The sequence below is a fragment of the Xenopus tropicalis genome, chromosome 8 (genome assembly GCF_000004195.4).
Source record: "Xenopus tropicalis strain Nigerian chromosome 8, UCB_Xtro_10.0, whole genome shotgun sequence".
In the NCBI taxonomy this organism is placed as follows: domain Eukaryota; kingdom Metazoa; phylum Chordata; class Amphibia; order Anura; family Pipidae; genus Xenopus; species Xenopus tropicalis.
Genome location: NC_030684.2, coordinates 73,039,867 through 73,055,451, shown reverse-complemented (window position 1 = coordinate 73,055,451; position 15,585 = coordinate 73,039,867). Strand labels below are relative to the sequence as shown.

The following is a 15,585-nucleotide window of genomic DNA, read 5'->3' as shown; positions in this document are numbered from 1 at the left end:
TTATAAAGCATCAAAATGCCATGATATTTGCCAACCACATATCTAGTTAAAAGCTACAGTATAAACTACTCAAAGGGGGGAAATTAAGAACAGAGGAATTAAGAAAGAAGATAATGGGGGCCCGATTCACTAAAGTGCGACTTAACGTGCGCTAAAAATTTTACTGCGTCTTAATTTTGGCGACTTTTCGCACGATTCACTATAAGCATACTCGCACTATTTTACGCGCGGTATTTCATGCAATATTCTTGTCGCGATAAATAGCGTGCGCGGTATTTTCCGCATGCACGCTATTTATCGCATGCACTAATTGTCGCAACATTACGCACGCGACAATCAGCAGCATAAAAATGGCGACATTTTGCCCTGGGAGAGCACAGAGTGCTAAAGATGTGCTGTATAAAAGTTTATTTGCAAAAAAACCCCCCCAAAAACTATAAAAATCTAAGTAAGAAAAAAAAGAAGTGCTAGAGATAATAAAATGGGGGGGGGGGGCATTTAAGAATATTTAGCCAAATACTTAGGGGTCCGTTTGCTAAAGTGGCTTAAATTAAGTGGGAGACACAGAATAAATGGCAAATATGTTATGGGCACTTTATTAACCCTTTCACTGCCAGTCGTTTTGGACAAAGCGGAACGTGTATTACCAGACAGTTTTTGAACATTTTGCACTTTAGGGGCCTTTCCTCGGGGGGACTTTTAGTTTACCCAGGAAAACAATATATTGTTTTTTTCAGGACAAACTAAACTTTCAAAATATGGTAGAATTTTGGCGTAATTCCAATTCTGTAACAAGATATAGGCCTCTAAATGTGTAAAAAATTTAAAAAAATCATATTTTTCATAATATAAACACACATACCAGAAACAAAAATTATTTTATGCACAAAAATACAACTGATTTGGAAAGTCCCATGTCTCCTGAACGTGCCAATACCAAATATATATAGTTTTATGGAGATTTCTCACTTGTATAGGTCAAAAACTCCCAGCAGTACACTACCAAATTTCCAAAGCACTGCTCCAGAAAGCTGCATACTTTAGATTTCAAGGCCAAAACTTCCACTAATAGAAGGTTTATCCCAGAAAATTACATATTTCTGGAAAGAACAGATTCTGGGGAATCCAGAATAGGTAGAACTGTCTGTCTACTCCAAACTATCAAGTCGCAATGCTTTCCTAAAATTATAGGTTTTTATCAAAATTTGTGAAGTTTTTAAAAAATCGCTTCAAAGCCAGTCTATAGTCTATAGTCCAGTCTATAGTATCTTATCTCCTACAGGTCATAAAGTAACCAAATAAAACACCCTAAATTTGAACGCCAGGGGTCCACTGAACAGTTTGATGCCCAATATGTATAGGTTTACCTAAGTATGTGGCATGTAGGGGCCCCAATGGGAACATACCCCCATATGTACTGTCATTTCTGTAATTTCAGCTCCTGCAAAATCAACACATTTACATCATTATTTGTGGGATAAAGCTAGTAAAAAGTATGTTCACCCCAGAAAGTCATATATTTTTGGAAAGTACACATCCCCCCAAATCTAAAATGGGTACTTATGTTTTTCTGTTCCAAAGTACCAAGCCACAAAGCTTTCCTAAAACTGGCAATTCTGATGAAATTTCCAAAAATCCCCTCAAAACTTCTACTTTGCAGCATCTTATCTCCTACAGAGCATTAGGTACCAAGATAAAACACCCTAAATATGAACGCCAGGGGTCCACTGAACAGTTTTATGCCCAATATGTATAGGTTTACCCAAGTATGTGGCATGTAGGGGCCCCAATGTGAACATACCCCATATGATCAATCATTTCTGTCATTTCAGCTCCTGCAAAATCAACACATTTACATTATTATATGTGGGATAAAGCTAGTAAAAAGTACACTCACCCCAGAAAGTCATATATTTTTGGAAAGTATACATTCCCCTGAATTCAAAATGGGTATCCATGTCTATCTACTCCAAAGTATCAAGCTGCAAAGCTTTCCTAAAGCTGGCAATTTTGATGAAATTTCCAAAAATCCCTTCAAAGCTTCCAGTTTCCAGCACCTTATCTCCCACATAGCATTAGGTACCAAGATAAAACACCCTAAATATGAACGCCAGGGGTCCACTGAACAGTTTTATGCCCAATATGTATAGGTTTACCTAAGTATGTGGCATGTAGGGGCCCCAATGTGAACATACCCCATATGATCAATCATTTCTGTCATTTCAGCTCCTGCAAAATCAACACATTTACATTATTATATGGGATAAAGCTAGTAAAAAGTACACTCACCCCAGAAAGTCATATATTTTTGGAAAGTATACATTCCCCTGAATTCAAAATGGGTATCCATGTCTATCTACTCAAAAGTATCAAGCTGCAAAGCTTTCCTAAAGCTGGCAATTTTGATGAAATTTCCAAAAATCCCTTCAAAGCTTCCAGTTTCCAGCACCTTATCTCCCACATAGCATTAGGTACCAAGATAAAACACCCTAAATTTGAACTCCAGGGGTCCACTGAACAGTTTGATGTCCAATATGTATAGGTTTACCTAAGTATGTGGCATGTAGGGGCCCCAATGTGAACATACCCCCATATGATCAATCATTTCTGTCATTTCAGTTCCTGCAAAATCAACACATTTACATCATTATATGTGGGATAAAGCTAGTAAAAAGTATGCTTACCCCAGAAAGTCATATATTTTTGGAAAGTACACATTCCCATGAATCTAAAATGGGTACCCATGTCTTTCTAATCCAAAGTACCAAGCCGCAAAGCATTTCTAAGGTTAGCAATTTTGATGACATTTCCAAAAATCTGCTAAAAGTTTCCACTTTGCAGCATCTTATCTCCCACATAGCATTAGGTACCAAGATAAAACACCCTCAATATGAACGCCAGGCGTCCACTGAACAGTTTGATACACAATATGTATAGGTTTACCTAAATATGTGGCATGTAGGGGCCCCAATGGGAACATAACCCCATATGATGTGTCATTTCAGAAAATCAATACATTTACATCCTTTATGTGGGATAATGCTACAAAAAAGTACGCTCACCCCAGAAAGCCATATATTTTTGGAAAGTACACATTCCCCCGAATCTAAAATGGGTACCCATGTCTTTCTACTCCAAAGTACCAAGCCGCAAAGCTTTCCTAAGTTTGCAGATTTTTATGATATTTCAGAAATCGCCTAAAAATGTTGATGTTTGCCACATTTATCTCACACAATTTCTTAAGTACAAAGGCAAATCACCCCAAATAGGAACACCTAAGGTCTACTAAACAGTTTGATTCCCAATATGCATAGATATACCAAAGTCTGTGGTATGTACTGGCCCCAAAATGAAAATAGCGCATAAGGATTTCTTGCCTGCAAACCCAGCTTTTGCACACAGAGCCCCCTGTCAGTGTATTATGTGCTGTAACACCACCAAAATATACAGAAAAATCCAGAAAACCATATAGTTTTGGAAAGTACACATTCTGACAAATCCAACAAGGGTAAAGAGTCCTTTCTACACCAAAGTACCAATCTGCAAAGCTTTCCTAAAGTTAGTGGTTTTTATGACATTTCAGAAAATCGCCTAAAAATGTTGAAGTTTGTCGCATTTATCTCACACAATTTCTTGCGTACAAAGGCAAATCACCCCAAATAGGAACACCAGAGGCCTACTGAACAGTTTGATGCCCAATATGCATAGATATACCAAAGTCTGTGGTATGTACTGACCCCAAAGTGAAAATACCGCATAAGGATTTCTCGCCTGCAAACCCAGCTTTTGCACACAGAGCCCCCTGTCAGAGTATTATGTGCTGTAATACCACCAAAATATACAGAAAAATCCAGAAAACCATATAGTTTTGGAAAGTACACATTCTGACAAATCCAACATGGGTAAAGAGTCCTTTCTACACCAAAGTACCAATCTGCAAAGCTTTCCTAAAGTTAGTGGTTTTTATGACATTTCAGAAAATCGCCTAAAAATGTTGAAGTTTGCCGCATTTATCTCACACAATTTCTTGCGTACAAAGGCAAATCACCCCAAATAGAAACACCTAAGGTCTACTGAACAGTTTGATGCCCAATATGCATAGATATACCAAAGTCTGCGGTATGTACTGACCCCAAAGTGAAAATAGCGCATAAGGATTTCTCGCCTGCCAGCTCAGCTTTTGCACACAGAGCCCCCTGACAGCGTATTATGTGCAGTAACACCCCCAAACTATACACAGACCCCCAGAAAACCATATATTTTTGGAAAGTACACATTCTGATGAATTCAAAATAGGTAAAGTTATTTTCATACACCAAAGTTACACCTGGCAAAGCTATGCTAAAAACAGATCAGGAACACTTATACAGGGATAAAAATGCAATAAAACCATAAAAATTGTGCAAATCAGCGAAACAACAAAATAAGTCACACGACAGTGTAATTAGTGGTCAGAATATCTGATCCAATAGTCACGCTGTCAAAATAAACAGTTTTTAAGAAAAATAAACTAAAAACAACCAGTAAAATGGAAAATAACTAAATAAATAATACAAAAATAAGTTTGTGTATACACGTGTGTACATATGTAAAAGTAGTGTGACAGTATGTAAGTGTGTATATGAGTGTACATAAGTGTGTATTAGTGTGAAAATGGAAAAAAAACAAAAACAAAAAAATTTTTTTTGCTGAAGTGTGTGCTGTATGTAAGTATAAACGTGTGTAAGTATGTAAATACAACAAATAAAAACATACTTACCTGTCCAGAAGATCCTGATCGCTTGGCTGGCCCTCCTGCTGCAGTCCGGTGAGTGGGGGGAAGTGGGAGGGGCAAAGCAGGAAGCAGGAATCGGCAGGAAGCAGCAGACGCGATGCGATCGCGTCTGCTGCTTGGGGGGGGGCCCTGCGCCGATTGACATGACAGCCCCCCTGGCTCGTTGCCCAGGGGGCTGTCATCAGTATTCCGCTTCGGCAGAGAGAATCTTTATGTGCCAAAAGACGTACGCCGTACGTCATTGGCACATAAAGGCTTTCCCTGCCATGACGTACGCCGTACGTCGTTGGCAGGGAAAGGGTTAAACGGGGACAAATATAATATTGCAATTATTCTGGCAACAAAACATTGGATTGGCAGTTATCACACTCGCCAGAAAATACGCTACGTACTAATTAACGCAAGTTTTACAATTCAGCAAAATGGGCTAAAGACAAAATTGTTGGCAGAATTTTTGCAAACATTTAACCCATATAGCATATTGATGCTGTTATTGATAAATGTAAGAGTGTAGGAGAAACTACATGAAAGTATAGAATACCATATCAAGGAAGGATAAATAATGAGACATTACTCAGTTCAAAAGTAGAAGAATCTTAAATTTTAATAAAAGATTAAAACAAAAATAAAAAATGGGGAAGGAAAAAAAACTTAGGGCTTGCTGCCCTTGAGTTCCTCAAAGTCCCTCCTCAGTTCGGCCACTTCCCCCCGGAGCTGGGCCCAGGGCCGGATTTCTATCCCGTGCTCCCCGAGGCCGCCCCTGTGGGTGTCCCCCGTGCGCATGCGCGAACGCGCCCCCCCCAGTGCGCATGCACGAACGCGCCCCCCCAGTGCGCATGCGCAAACGCGCCCCCCATTGCGCATGCGCGAACGCTCCTTTTAACTCCCATACGGAGCAGTGGGCAGAGGTCCCGACTGCTCCGTAAGGGAGCAAAATTTAAAAATGTTCTTGCGGCGGGGCGGCATGCCGCCCCTAAACTTCTGCCGCCCTAGGCCTGGGCCTTTGTGGCCTCTCCACAAATCTGGGCCTGGCTGGGCCAGCTCTGCCTTCATATTGTCCAGGTCCTCCTGCATGAACCGACGAGATGGGCCTTCGTCGGCAGGAGAACCTGGTGGCTGTGATCCGGGGGGCTGGGGGGGGAACTCAAGGGCTGGGGAAACTGGGGGCAAACTGGGGGAGGAGTAAAGGGGGGGGTATCCGGGGACTCCTCGCCCTCGGGGGCGTCCTCAGCCTCTGGGGCCTTTAAATGTCCTGGGGCCTCGGGGGCCTGTGAAGGTCCTGGGGCAGGTCCTGGAGCCTGGTCTGCCTGGGGTTGTGCCTCCGGAGGGAGGAGAGGCGCGATGTCAATATTGAGTTCTGTGAGACAGTATTGCAAGATGTTATTTCAATCTATTATACATATATATATACAGTGGAGGAAATAATTATTTGACCCCTCACTGATTTTGTAAGTTTGTCCAATGACAAAGAAATGAAAAGTCTCAGAACAGTATCATTTCAATGGTAGGTTTATTTTAACAGTGGCAGATAGCACATCAAAAGGAAAATCGAAAAAATTACTTTAAATAAAAGATAGCAACTGATTTGCATTTCATTGAGTGAAATAAGTTTTTGAACCCCTACCAACCATTAAGAGTTCTGGCTCCCAAAGAGTGGTTAGACACTTCTACTCAATTAGTCAACCTCATTAAGGACACCTGTCTTAACTAGTCACCTGTATAAAAGACACCTGTCCACAGAATCAATCAATCAAGCAGACTCCAAACTCTCCAACATGGGAAAGACCAAAGAGCTGTCCAAGGATGTCAGAGACAAAATTGTAGACCTGCACAAGGCTGGAATGGGCTACAAAACCATTAGCAAGAAGCTGGGAGAGAAGGTGACAACTGTTGGTGCGATTGTTCGAAAATGGAAGGAGCACAAAATGACCATCAATCGACCTCGCTCTGGGGCTCCACGCAAGATCTCACCTCGTGGGGTGTCAATGATTCTGAGAAAGGTGAAAAAGCATCCTAGAACTACACGGGAGGAGTTAGTTAATGACCTCAAATTAGCAGGGACCACAGTCACCAAGAAAACCATTGGAAACACATTACACCGCAATGGATTAAAATCCTGCAGGGCTCGCAAGGTCCCCCTGCTCAAGAAGGCACATGTGCAGGCCCGTCTGAAGTTTGCCAATGAACACCTGAATGATTCTGTGAGTGACTGGGAGAAGGTGCTGTGGTCTGATGAGACCAAAATAGAGCTCTTTGGCATTAACTCAACTCGCTGTGTTTGGAGGAAGAAAAATGCTGCCTATGACCCCCAAAACACCGTCCCCACCGTCAAGCATGGGGGTGGAAATATTTTGCTTTGGGGGTGTTTTTCTGCTAAGGGCACAGGACAACTTATTCGCATTAACGGGAAAATGGACGGAGCCATGTATCGTGAAATCCTGAACGACAACCTCCTTCCCTCTGCCAGGAAACTGAAAATGGATCGTGGATGAGTGTTCCAGCATGACAATGACCCAAAACATACAGCAAAGGCAACAAAGGAGTGGCTCAAGAAGAAGCACATTAAGGTCATGGAGTGGCCTAGTCAGTCTCCGGCCCTTAATCCAATAGAAAACCTATGGAGGGAGCTCAAGCTCAGAGTTGCACATAGACAGCCTCGAAACCTTAGGGATTTAGAGATGATCTGCAAAGAGGAGTGGACCAACATTCCTCCTAAAATGTGCGCAAACTTGGTCATCAATTACAAGAAACGTTTGACCTCTGTGCTTGCAAACAAGGGTTTTTCCACTAAGTATTAAGTCTTTTTTTGTTAGAGGGTTCAAAAACTTATTTCACTCAATGAAATGCAAATCAGTTGCTATCTTTTATTTAAAGTAATTTTTTCGATTTTCCTTTTGATGTGCTATCTGCCACTGTTAAAATAAACCTACCATTGAAATGATACTGTTCTGAGACTTTTCATTTCTTTGTCATTGGACAAACTTACAAAATCAGTGAGGGGTCAAATAATTATTTCCTCCACTGTATATATATACATTCATACACAGAGGGCCACCATCCTAAATAACGGGGCCCCTCACAACAACATTTTTTTGGCCCCCCCCTCCTCCCACTGGCCCCTCCCCCTGTGAACCCTCACATCAATCCAAAGGACACACAGACATTGTTAGCCAGGGCCCCCTAAAACATTTGTGGCCCTTCCCCCAAATGGGCCGCTCCCTGCTGCTTCCCCCCTGCTTTAAACTCATTTATGCATTTATGCATTTATGCATATGTATTTATGTATATGTATGTGTGTGTGTGTGTATATATATATATACACAGGTATGGGATCCCTTATCCAGAAACCCGTTATCCATAAAACCCCAAACTACGGAAAGCCCGTTTCCCATAGACTCCATTTAAATCAAGTAATTCATAATTTAAAAACACATTTCCTTTTTCTCTGTAGTAATTAAACAGCACCTTGCAACTGATCCCAACTAAGATGTAAATAATCATTATTGGAGGCAAAACCATCGTATTGGGTTTAATTCATGTTTTATTGATTTTTTTATTAGACTTAAGGGATGGAGATCCAAATAACGGAAAGACCCCTTATCCGGAATACCCTTGGTCCCAAGCATTCTGGCTGTATATATATATGTGTATATGTATTTGTTTTTCAAAATGCCAAAACATATTTAAAATTCCCTCTTTATTGTCAACTTTATTGTGTATTTTATAAAAAACATGCATATACACACATATATATATATATATAGAGAGAGAGAGAGAGAGAGAGAGAGAGAGAGAGAGAGAGAGAGAGAATGTTCAAATTACTTGCTAAATCTTTTAAGAAACGTATTGTGTAAAACCATATTAAATTAGAATAATTACCTTCAGCAATTTCAGCGATCTCCTGAAAATTCCTCCGCTTCAGGTCTGACCAAATCCGCTGGAGCAGGCGGAGGTCCATTTGGAGCCGAAAGCCCCTGCGCAACCCAGCTATTAGGTTGCGCAGGATAGCCCTCTTGCGCTCATGGACCCCTATTGGCCCCAGCGGCAGCCTATCATAACCTGAGCGCAGGAGAAACTCAATAATATAACGCCTCTCCTCCATTAGCAGCTCTGAAACCCCAGGCATGATGCTCTCAGTGTGGTGACAGCAGGATCAATGACACAAAATGGCCGCAAGTCGCACATGTCACGAGATTCAAAAATCGCCACAAAATGGCCACAAGTCGCGACAAATCGCCAATATATACCTAGTAATGTATTTTGTGCGACTAAATATTTACCACTATAGTACTGTATAATATCGCGACTAAATATTTACCACTATTGTACTGTATATTTTGGCGACTAAATTTTTAACACTATAGTATTGTATATAGTAGCGAAATTCCATACATGCCAAGACTTTAGTGAAATTGAGTAAAAAGACACATACATGAATAAATAACACTGTAGGTCCATATTTTATTGCCAAAAACTCATTTACTGTACTTTTCTATAAATTTTGCGCCTGCCTCTAGTAGGAGTTAATTTTCGCATAGCTGAATGCGATATTTAGCGCGCCTAAGTTATAGTGAATCATGCAATCATATTCTTTTCAGCGCGGAAATTAACGCAAGTGTTAAACTAGCGCATGCGGTCGCGCGAAAATTTACGCATGCGATATGGCGACTTAACGCATGTGGTAATGCTGTAGTGAATCGCGCGCTAATTGTCGCGACTTATTTAAAGCAAAAAAGCGTGCGATAATTTATATCGCACTTTAGTGAATCGGGCCCAATGGGTTGGATATATAGCCTCGCTCAAGAACCAAAATACAAAATAAATTAGGTGACTCCCTAGCAAATGGAGGAAGTCAAAAGTCCACTGAGGTAGTACTGATAATGACACTTGAACAAGAGGGGATATTAATAAATAATGTCTATTGATGAGCGAATCTGCTGCGTTTCACTTCTTTGTGCTAAATCTCACTGCATTTGACAAAATGCAATGGAGTCAATGGGAAGGCAAAATTACATTGTGGTTTTAGCTCTGCAAAAGTATATACATTGCTCCATATAATTAGAGATGCTCCTTTCCACTGTGCTACAACTGTTCTTCATAGAAAAATGTTTCCAATTTCGTTCCAAACATAGCTCCAACTTTTCCATCAATATCATACTGTCCCGATATCCTTTCTCCCAGTTGCTCAGGCCAGAAATTCTCCAAATCAGCTTCACCAAAACATGCTTTTAATTTCACATGAATTATGCACTGCAGTGAATGGTGCTGTCTCTCCAGAGTGCAAACCAGCAGAGAAACTTAGAATGTGACTAGAGCAGCGTTTTTCAACTGCTGTTCCGCGGCACACTAGTGTGCCGCGAGATGTTGCCTGGTGTGCCGTAGGTGCAGGGCCGGCCCTGCACCTACGGCACACCAGGCAACATTGCGCCCAATCGGGCCCTGCGCCAATGGGGGCCCCGCGCTCCACTGAAAAAGAATAGCTTTAACTCCCCCGTCCCTCACTCCCTTCCACCCGCACGGACTTCCAGTTACATTTACCTCTTATCGCATCAACACCAGAGGAGAACTTCTTCACAGGGGGCTGTGCTGCAATGCGATTGGACACAGGCATAAACTTTGACCCTCTGCTCTCACCGTGCTAAAGCAGACACGCACGCACGCACGCACAGCCCCCTGTGAAGGAGTTCTCCTTTCGTGTCGATGAGATAAGAGGTATTTGTAACTAGAAGTCCCTGGACATGTTTTTTTTTTTTAAATAACTCAGCGGGGGGGGGGGGGATAAATGAGCCTGGAGCTGCTGCAGGTAATGATTCAAGCTGTTGCTAAGATGGCTGACATCTTTGCCTGAGAGCATCTGCTATACATAGGCTGCTGGCCTTTACCATTTAATTATGTCCCCCAGCCGCACACTAGCTATATAACTGCAATAAACTGTGAGAAACAATGGGACCCGGACACTTTATGGCCACAACAAATATTGTATGTGGAAACTATGGCAGCTTTGTGTTTATTTGATTCCTATTCAAGAGAATTACTTTATATATAGTCAATATAGGCACAGAGTTACATTTTTCAACATTTTCTAATGGTGGTGTGCCTCGTGATTTTTTTCATGAAACAAGTGTGCCTTTGCCTAAAAAAGGTTGAAAAACACTGGACTAGAGGGCCTCCCAGTTTTTACTTTTGAGAACGTTACTGGTATGAATGCAAGTGTCTCTCCAGAGTGCAAATAATCAGCAGAACCTTAGAGCTTGGCAGGCAAGCTGTTACTTCCAGAGCATACTTTGCCACTTCTGGCTACTGGTTGGGCTTTGGCATCCCTGTGGTCTACAGGGGCAGGACAAGCCGACTGGCGCCCTAGGCCCCCGCATGAAGAAGCATGCACATGCACACGGACATTGCGGGGTGGGGGTCGGGTGCCACGCTAGACAAGTGGCAGGGGAAAGAGAGTGTATACTAGGGGTAGGCAGGACAGGTACCTGCCTGGTGCCCCCCATTGTTGCGCCCAAGGTAGTTGCCCCTTCTGCTTACCCCTAGTTCTGGCCCTGGCAGTCTATGACAGGGGGGAAAGCCATTACCTCCAGAGCATACTGTGCGAGATCTGGCCACTGGTTCGGCACCAAAAAATCCTTGTCTTGTCCACCGACAGACCTATAGACTATAGACACATTCAACCATCATGTGCTCTAGCTGTTATTGATGGTGGCAATAGCTACTGCTTGTCAAAGCTCAAAAAAATTCTCCACATATCCATCAAATCATCACCTCTACCTGCACTGCTGCTGCTACTCCTGCAATTGTTGAGGCCTCAAAAGTGTTAGGGGGAAGGTTTTCACAATTTGTGAGCAAAGACCCTCTTCAAAATTGTAACTATGGCAGACCCTCTTAAAGGGTCTGCATAGGCCTGAACTGATTGTTGGCTCAGGTGCCAAGCAATTGCATTAGTCCAATCTGGCCCACCAGCAGGATACCCAGTCAGGCAAAGATTTACTCATTTGAAAACCTTGGTTTAACCTTTTTTTCTGCCAAAGACGTATGGGATATGTTGTGGCAGAAAAAGGCTTAAACTGCCAACGACGTGTCAAAAAAGAATTCTCTCTGCAGCGGCGGCACATGCAGAGAGTTTCTAGCGATGGCAGCCCCCTGGGCAACGTGCCAGGGGGGCTGTCATGCTGGTTCTGTGACGCGATCATCGCAGGACCAGTCTACAAGCAGCAGACACTATCGCGTCTGCTGCTTGGCCTCGCTTCCTGCTTCCTGCTCCCCCCCAATGACTCCAGGATGCAGCAGGAGGACCAGGACTGCAAAAAGTGCTTCAGGACAGGTAAGGGTGTTTTTATTTTTGCACTTACACACTTTTTATTTATTTTTTGTTTTTTTTTATTTTGCACACTTATATACACTCATATACACACTTACACACTGTCACACAACTTTTACATATGTACACACATGTATACACAAACACTTTTTTTTTTTTCATTTTACCACTTTGGTTTTAGTTTCTTTTCCCTAAAAACTGTTTATTTTGACAGCGTGACTATTGGATCATATATTCTGACCACTAATTACACTAATTACAGTTGTGTGACTTATTTTGTTGTTTCACTGATTTGCTAAATTTTTGTGGTTTTATTGCATTTTTATCCCTGTATAAGTGTTCCTAATCTGTTTTTAGCATAGCTTTGCCATGTGTAACTTTGGTGTACTAAAATAACTTTTTTTTTAACGCTATTTTCATTTAGGGGTCAGTACATACCACAGACTTTGGTATATCTATGCATATTGGGCATCAAACTGTTCAGTAGACCTTAGGTGTTCCTATTTGGGGTGATTTGCCTTTGTACACAAGAAATTGTGTGAGATAAATGCGGCAAATTGCAACATTTTTAGGCGATTTTCTGAAATGTCATAATAACTTTAGGAAAGCTTTGCAGATTGGTACTTTGGTGTAGAAAAGACTCTTTACCCTTGTTGGATTTGTCAGAATGTGTACTTTCCAAAACTATATGGTTTTCTGAGGGTCTCTGTATAGTTTGGGGGTTTTACTCTGACAGGGGGCACATAATACGCTGACAGGGGGCTCTGTGTGCAAAAGCTGAGTTGGCAGGAGAGAAATCCATATGCGCTATTTTCATTTTGGGTCAGTACATACCACAGACTTTGGTATATCCATGCATATTGGGCATCAAACTGTTCAGTAGACCTTAGGTGTTCCTATTTGGGGTGATTAACCTTTATCTGATCTTTATCAAGAAATTGTGAGAGATAAATGAGGCAAATTGCAACATTTTTATGCGATTTTCTGAAATGTCATAAAAATCTGCAAACTTAGGAAAGCTTTGCAGCTTGGTACTTTGGAGCAAAAAGAAATGTGTACCCCTTATAGATTCGGGGGAATGTGTTCTTTACAAAAATATATGGCTTTCTGGGGTGAGTGTACTTTTTTGTTGCATTATCCCACATAAAGGATGTAAATGTGTTGATTTTGCAGGAGCTGAAATGATAGATCATATGGGGGTATATTCACTTTGGGGCCCCTACATGCCACATACTTGGGTAAACCTATACATATTGGGCAGCAAACTGTTCAGTGGACCCCTGGCGTTCAAATTCAGGGTGTTTTCTCTTGGTACCTAATGATATTTGGGAGATAAGATGCTGCAAACTGGAAGCTTTGAGAGGATTTTTGGAAATCAAAAATGCCAACTTTAGGAAAGCTTTGCGGCTTGGTACTTTGGAGTAGAAAGACATGGGTACCCATTTTGAATTCAGGGGAATGTGTACTTTCCAAAAATAAATGGCTTTCTGGGGTGAATGTACTTTTTGTAGCTTTAGCCTACATAAAATGATGTAAATGTGTTGATTTTGCAGAAGCTGGAATGACAGAAATGACAGATCACATGGGGGTATGTTCACATTGGGGCCCCTACATGCCACATACTTAGGTATGGGCACCAAACTGTTCAGTGGACCCCTGGCGTTCATATTTAGGGTGTTTTATCTGGTTACTTTATGACCTGTAGGAGATAAGATACTATAGACTGGAAGCTTTGAAGCGATTTTTAAGAAATTTCACAAATTTTGATAAAAACCAATAACTTTAGGAACGCATTGCAACTTGATAGTTTGGAGTAGACAGACAGTTCTACCTATTCTGGATCCCACAGAATCTGTTTCTAAAAATGTATCATTTTCTGGGATAAACCTTCCGTTAGTGGAATTTTTGACCTTGAAATCTAAAGTATGCAGCTTTCTGGAGCAGTGCTTTGGAAATTTGGTAGTGTACTGCTGGGAGTTTTTGACCTATACAAGTGAAAAATCTCCATAAAACTATATATATTTGGTATTGGCAAATTCGGGAGACATGGGACTTTCCAAATCAGTTGTATTTTCATGCATAAAATAATTTTTGTTTCTGCTGTATGTGTTTATATTATGGAAAATATTTTTTTTTTCATTTTTTTAGACATTTAGAAGCCTATATCTTGTATAGAATTGGTATTACACAAAAATTCCACCATATTTTGAAAGCTTAGGTTGTCCTGAAAAAAACGATATATAGTTTTCCTGGGTAAACTAAAAGTCCCCCCGAGGAAAAGCCCCTAAAGTGAAACAGTGCAAAATGTTAAAAAACGGTCTGGCAGTAGAAGTTCCACTTTGTTCATAATGGCTGGCAGTGAAAGGGTTAAAAGCTATGTGTAAATGTAATTGCTATTGAAAGCAGCATTTGCTGAACTCCTGGTTGTTACTTTTTAAACAATGTTGCAAAGTGCTCCTCCAGCAAGTCAGGTCTGTAAAATCTGCTGGCATTTGTTACATTTTTTCATATGCCAGAGCTACCAGGGCAGAGACAATATGCAATTGGTATTCATCTATTAGTATTTGTGTATTTTTTAATTATTTAGCTTTTTGTTTAGCAACACTCCAGTTTAATATTTTAGTAACTATCTAGTTGCAAGGGTCCAAATTACCCTAGCAACCAGGCAGTAGTTTGATTTACAAACTGGAAGAATATTAGGAGAGGGCCTAGGTAATAAAAAGTAACAATAATAATAAAATTGTAGCCTCACAGAGCAATAGTTGTTTTTTTTTGCTTCCGGAGGAAGAGGAAGGCAAATAATTAAACAACAATAACAGCTAAAATACAAAGAGAAATTGAGACGGTGCTAAAAACTGGCCATGCTATAACATGCTAAAAGTTAACATAAAGGTGAACCACGCCTGGGGGTGTCAGTTTGACATCATCTTTAATTAATCCCCCAGGGGTTTCCTTGATCCAGGATGGGTGCATGTTTAATGAAAGGACATGTACTAGTATGGGACCGCCAAACTGATGCACTGAAACATGGAAGTGCTGTGTACTGCTGTGCAACCCCATATCACACAGAAGGTGGCCTGGCTAACTGTGGAAAAAGCACGCATAGGCATGCTGCTTATTTCCAGCTCCCTTATTTATATATATATATATATATATATATATGACTTAACCCCGGTCCAGTGTGTTTTTCAGTGAAAAGAAGCAAGATTATGAATTATATTCACTGCATACAAGTTAGCTCCTGGCTACCCCCGTGAAAATAATTTTTTCATTGTCCTTTAATCCTGTAAACCACCATGGCTCCTTACCCTTCAGTGTTGGTTTGGACAGTGGAGCAGAGGGCAAACCGCCCTATGCGCAGTACCCTTATTATCCCGAATAGAGCGCTCAGGCGCTTGGCATTCATAGTAGGGCGCTCAGGGGATACTGGGAGTTGTAGTGTAACCGCGGCGGGGTTCATGCGCCTCCCCTTTATCGAAACAGATGCATT

At 41.3% G+C, this 15,585-nt stretch overlaps 1 protein-coding gene across 1 annotated transcript in view; it reads right to left on the bottom strand.

The window, feature by feature from the left end:
* The window catches only part of mhc2a (major histocompatibility complex class II alpha chain precursor), a 51,582-nt gene extending 36,084 nt beyond the window's left edge, over positions 1-15,498 (bottom strand). The window contains exon 1 of the mRNA XM_018096585.2: positions 15,404-15,498. The gene's annotated coding sequence lies outside the window, so the exon portion shown is untranslated. The remainder of the gene's footprint in view (positions 1-15,403) is intronic.
* Positions 15,499-15,585: the final 87 nt, after the last annotated feature.